The 6317-nt window shown below is 38.9% G+C and overlaps 1 non-coding gene across 1 annotated transcript; it reads left to right on the top strand.

Annotated features, from left to right (window-relative positions):
* The first annotated feature begins 856 nt into the window (after positions 1–856).
* Positions 857–929, top strand: TRNAA-AGC (transfer RNA alanine (anticodon AGC)). Its single transcript has one exon. It is a non-coding gene; the product is annotated as a tRNA-Ala (tRNA).
* The last annotated feature ends 5388 nt before the right edge of the window (positions 930–6317 follow it).

Here is a 6317-nt window from a genome sequence, read left to right as displayed (position 1 = left end):
TTTTTTATACTCCGAGAAGTTGAGTCGCGCACGTTCGCACGACGATTTTTATTTCTTCGCTAATAACAAGTTCTATTTTCGTTCCCATTTAAGATAACGGATACTTATTTTACGCGTTTCCATGTACATAAAGGAAAGCTCGAAGAAACTGCGAGGTCGGGAAAAATGTAAAATAGTTACAATAAATATATCCATAAAAAAACAGTAAAATGTTCATGAAAGCGTAAAATTGACAAAATCGATCTTCTTCTTGATTTCGTTAAGCAACAATTAAAATAATCCGAAAAAAAGGAAAGTCAAACTCTGTCCGCAATAATGCAGAGTGCAATCATAAGCTCATTGCAGCAACTTTACGCTGCGATGCATGGTTAACTGCAGGTGCAACGATCTGACACATTACTAGTATGATTCATCCATGACTAATACAAAAAAAGCAGAATAAGCGATAAATCGATTGAACGGAGAAAGACAATAAAGATCGTGTTCATGCACTTAACTTTATAACCAATATTTGCGATAAAATAATTTATATATATCTTATCAATCCTCTAAATCATCGGATTTATCGTATTCTTTTTTCACGTTATTTTATAGCTTTTAAAATACAAAGAGACGGATAAGGGTCTGGAGCAAAATGCTGCGGCGTGAACTGGCGTGAATCAAATGCGGATCTAGTCGTCACGTCATAGAACGAAGAGACTACTGTGTGTCGGTTATACCCATTACCGTCAGTCAAAATATTAAATGATGGATTCTCCTCAGTTCGCAAGACGCGAGGCATTGTTCAGAGAAAGTGTAACATCGCGTGTTACTCCGCACTGAAGATCCTGCACAGCCTTCCGTTCTCTTACACCAAGGGGGCGTAGCTCAGATGGTAGAGCGCTCGCTTAGCATGCGAGAGGTACCGGGATCGATACCCGGCGCCTCCAAAACTCATTTTTTTTTTTGCCGACAGGTAAAAAAGAATCGCAAAACAATAAAAAAAATCCTTATCAAATTAACGGCAAGATTCTTTTTTAATATCTCACACAAAATAAACGATTTGCTGAAATATCCAAAAATTTAGCTACAATATTAAATTCATGATATAGTGTCGAATGATACCTAATTTAAATTATTCTATAAACATTTTTATAGAAAGCCACTGCTCCTACTCATGTCATTAATTTAACTAAAACAATGGAGCTAAATAATTCGACTAAAAAAAAATGTATTTTTATTCAAATTTAATTTATTATGGACGTTAGTTATTTTGAAATTAACACAGGAATGGATAATTTACGTTTTGACATACATGGAAGTTAAAATAACAAATGTTATCTGAAAATATCTCATCTAAAAATAATTTTGTTAGACCGTAAAGATAATTATGTAAGACCATCGAAGATAATGAGTAAAGCTGCAAAACATTTTGACAAGCAGCTTAGACGTAGTCATTAATCATTTTGATAGTTCAACAAAATTACAGATCTATATCGAAGTGTAATAAATTTTTACATGCTTTAGCAAAACCGTTTTTTTTTTTTTTTTCGTGTACTAAACTATCAAACAATTTAAACGTTTTCGAATAAGAGAATAATTTTCTGTTAATTTTTTTTGTATTGGAGATTATCGGTAACGAAGACGATAATCTGTAATCGCTCAAGTGGCACAATTCGAATTTCCTGCTGCGAAGCCAAAGAGAGACGTGTACGCAGAGGTACCGTAGCGCAGAGAGATCCAGTATAACGGTACAATATAATTCCACGAGATTGCGGGCATCGCCGACCACGCATTGCAGGTACACGATCCACGGATGTGATTTCCTCCGGCGAACTTTTCAACAATGCATGCGCCGGCCTGATAAAGCGATAGATATCCGTGTCTACTTGATGCACCGGGCTGCCGATCGTTTTCATTCGCACTTCACGAAAATGTCCGACAACTCACGCCGAGCGTATATACTGCATAATATCACCGTATCTCTATCGACGACAGAAATCGAGGATGAAAATAAACGTGTTTCTCGTTGCAAATTTGCGTGAAAAAAAATGCGTTATCGCCTTTCGATATTTCGCTTCTTCGTCCTAACTCCCGCGCTTTACCGCGCTTATAAAATTATATCGTAATTAATAATTCTATAAATTTCAAATTATACATGAAATATTATTCGTAAAAGTCAAACGCAAATAGCGTGCGTAAATATGACGTAAATTGAGATAGCGTACAGTGCGATTAAAAAGAAATAAAACAAATACCTATTTCTGGAATCGGAAATTTTTTAATTATAATTTTGATACGATAGGTCTGTTTTTTTATTCCTATACACTAGATTGCATTAGAATTCTCTTTCTCGCTTTCGTTAAATATTAAACATATACCTATATCTCACTTAAAAAGTTCCAAAAATACACACACTACAATAAGCCACAAATAAATAGATCCATTAAAAAAAGATAACGAGACGATATAAATTGCCGATCAACGTGACGTTTAGTTTTATAGCTGTTTTTTAGGAACCCTCCAAGTAGGTATGGGTAAGTGACGACAGTCACCGTGTCATTGCATAATGTTGCCAGAATTACAAACGCAAAGGCTCTGTCACGGTGTTTATGTCACGAGCAGCGATGGACGATTCTGACAAAAATCCCCGTCGAGAAAAACGACCGACGAGTTCACGATTATCCCGATTGCATCTCAATACACGAGATGTCTCGATCGAAGATAATTTTTCAATGGAGTCGCAGTCTAAGACAGGCTCTTAAATAACTGCTTGCATAACGTTACACACCTCGCGGGAGCTCGCGGGTATCTATAATCTGTTTACGAACGTATCGTCTCTCGACGGTTTAATTGCTGCACTTCGACTCCGATAATAAGCCGCAACATTGTTATAACACCTGATAATATAATTTGCAGACGAGCGCGAAGACGGCAGGGAGTCATACAGCTGCCTGTGTTACATTACTTCGGAATGCAACTGTGCAAACTCCGGATCAATCTACGATCGCTCGCTTTATGCATATAATATCGCGTAAATTACCTAACGTTTTTAGAATTTTAATATAGACATTTACTGCGTTCCAAGAACTTGAGAAATTCCCGCTACATTTGAACAAACCATGATTATTGAAAATGAAATCATATATTTACGACTACTAATAAAATTTAATTAAATATTAATTTTTTTCGCAACTTTTTGCATTTTTTTAATAATTATGTTTTGAAGTCATTATAAAATAAAGTTGCAAAGTAAATTCTTTTATTTATTTATAATCCTGATTTTGTTCTATTATATATGAAAAAATTTATTGGACAATAAAAAATTTATTTTATTTTTGTATCAATTACACAATTAGAAAATTATTTACACTTAGATAATCTTTCTGCAAAAAAAAAAAAATTTGTTTTTAAAGTATCACTATACTGAACGGGAGAGGGGTGGTCGATTATCGTATTGTATATAATTATATACAGTACGCCACGTCAGGCTTTAAAACACGTTTATTGCAATGTTGCAATAATCCAAGCAGTTAAATATACATTTCAGCGAAAAAAAGTAATCGCCCCGAAATTATGTGGAAAACACGATAAGAAGCGGCTTGGTCGTAGGCCAGGCTCGACTGACGCAAATCGGACAAACTGCACGGATGCTCGAAAAACAGGGTGTGTCGCGATATACCTAATGTCATAACATCAGAATACGATGTTCGCGGAATGACGTCAGATTAAAACCACGAATACGAGTTTCAAACGTTAGAAGTATTTTTAAAGTTTAACGTTAGAAAAAATAAAGCAATTTACGAGCAATGTAAGATAAAATAACACGATGTTAACCGGCGAAACTGATAACGATCCCTCACTAAGGATTTAGCGATATAAACATAGTTACCTCATTCTCACGTCTCACGTTGTTATTGAATACGATATAAATATATGTATATATATATATATATAGTAAGCAAATAAAACACATCACGATTAGCGTTGAATGTGCGTGCTCTATCATCGATTGATATTCGTATCGATTAATGGACGTATAAAGCTTTCTTTTTTTCATGAAAATCCGAGGGTATTACGTAATTCCGTAAATTACTCGGAGCCATGTTTTCACGTAATACGTTTAACTCGGTATCGCCGCGGGAATCGGATAACTAAAATCGTGGGACATCCTGTGTGTGAAGATGAGAAAAAGGAAAAGACCGTCGCCGCGCATCTTGCAACTCGATTAACAAACGCCCTGGAGTTATCTGCACGTCGCTTCGAGGTTTCCACTCGCGCAATTCGGCACAAACAAGCGCCTCGCGAGTCCGTAAACAGACCCGAGAAAGAAAAAGAGAAAGAGAGAGAGAGAGAGAGAGAGAGAGAAGCTGGGAGAGACAGAATGAGATACTGAGCAGTAAAACAGGAGGCGGAGAAAGAGGAGGAAAAGTTGGCAGAGGAGTTTGCGTTGTCAAGTTTTCCGGGCTTTATTTTCCGCGCTCCGTCGGCGAAACTCCGAGGAATTTCACTCGTACCATTTTCTTCCGACAATGCCGCCCTTGCCGCTTGCGCAAAAGGCTGGTTAACGAGAAAACTTACGTTCTCTCCGGGAAAGGGGAGATTCACCAACGAAATCCATGACGAGCTTTCTGTTGTTCGTGCAACGTAGTTATACCAGTCCGCCCGAATTATCAAACGCTAAAAATTATTAAGTAAAAATTATGTATATAATATACGTTAGAGAGAGAACTTCACTTACCTTTTTATCATAGTTAGCGGAAAGCAAGCTGAGAAAAGCCGTTATCTTTCAACGGTCAAATAGTATTACGTTACATAAAAGGTACTCGAAACGAAGGCATGAGTTATTCGAAATAACTGATACCGATAAAATCTCAAAATAAGATTTGTATGTTAAGAAAAGATCCCGGATGGTGTTGAAAGCGGCTGAAGATGAAAGAAAATGGGGCAACCCTTGGCAACTCCCTAAATAAAAGCCATCGAAATCGGCAGTCGCAATATTCACGTTGCGACAACGAGACGCTGTGTATCGCATCCTAATCGTCGCATTTCTTTCCCCCTCGTACACTTTCGCTTCCGGAGCTTCGCGGGGCATCATTGGCGGATCAATGGCGGGCGGCTCGTAACAGCGACTCTCCGACTTTTATGCGCCGATAAATTAAGGGAAAACTCGCCTGAGAAGAACGCGCGTCAGAATGTATGAGGCGAGGGGGAGAAAAGTCGGATCTCCGTGTGTCTTTTCCGTGGAAGCGTGAAGAACGCGGGGTGACGAGAACGTCAGTGGTTGGATGTTGGATCGTAAAACCGGAGCTGTATCAACAATGTATTTTTCTTTCCCCCTCGCCAAACGGGCCGCACCCGGGCCGGTTCCCCTTAGACCGGCGCGATCAATGATCTATCGCGATCACACAGCCGCGCGCGGACGAATTTTATATCGTGATAAATTAGTCGAATTGCGCCCGCGAAGCCGAGGGTATCTGCACGAAATTAAATCGGGCCTCGTACGATATTCCGTTGAGCTATAAAATCTACGGACGAATGTCTCAAGGGATTCATATGTATATAGCTAAAGGCATATACGTGCGTTTTATAGGCCTTGTATCTTGCTGGCATATAGGAGGGCCGTCACGTTAAATTATAAATTCGGTCAAACAATGGCAACGATAAAGTCGCTAAATTATATCATCCCGAGAGTCGGTGTTAGAAATTTATTTCTGGGTCTAATTGAGTGAGGCACATGTACGTTCCGTCTCAGATTCATCGGACGTTTCGGCAATCAGATAAAAATAAAATAATACGAAGAACACTATTAAGAGAGTTTTAAAGGGGATGTCAATTTCAAATATCGATAAAAGAGACGTACTCAATAAGGAAATCGTACAACGATTCACATAAAAATGACATATGGCTTGCACTTGAGTAACCTTTCGTAATCGCTTAAACCATAAAATCGAACTTAGTAAAAAATTTAGGAGCACACAAGTCTACCTCGATGCAACGATAAACCCTGGCGAGGGGTATTATCCACTCAAAAAAATCATCGTGGGACTCGAGCGACAGGGACAGATTTATTTTCCAACAGATTAGTACCTGCATTACGACAGACAGAGAGAAGAAAGGAAATCAGTCGAGGGACCGGTTAGGTAAAACCTCAGGAGCGTCCCTTCGTCGGCGACGAAGGACGAAGTCAAGCACCTTGAAGCAGGGCGAGGACGGGAGGATGTGATGGTCGCTCATGTGTCAACGGTGTAATAAAGGTTTCCTGAAAGGGGGGACGCGTCCGAAATTGCGTACCTCGCGCTGGTAATAACATCCCGGCAGCCAACCTCGAAAAGGAA

Source organism: Cyphomyrmex costatus, unplaced genomic scaffold, assembly GCF_001594065.2.
Source record: "Cyphomyrmex costatus isolate MS0001 unplaced genomic scaffold, Ccosl1.0 scaffold32, whole genome shotgun sequence".
Classification (NCBI taxonomy): Eukaryota; Metazoa; Arthropoda; class Insecta; order Hymenoptera; family Formicidae; genus Cyphomyrmex; species Cyphomyrmex costatus.
The sequence above is the reverse complement of the archived record's forward strand: the minus strand, read 5'-3'. Positions and strand labels throughout refer to the sequence as shown.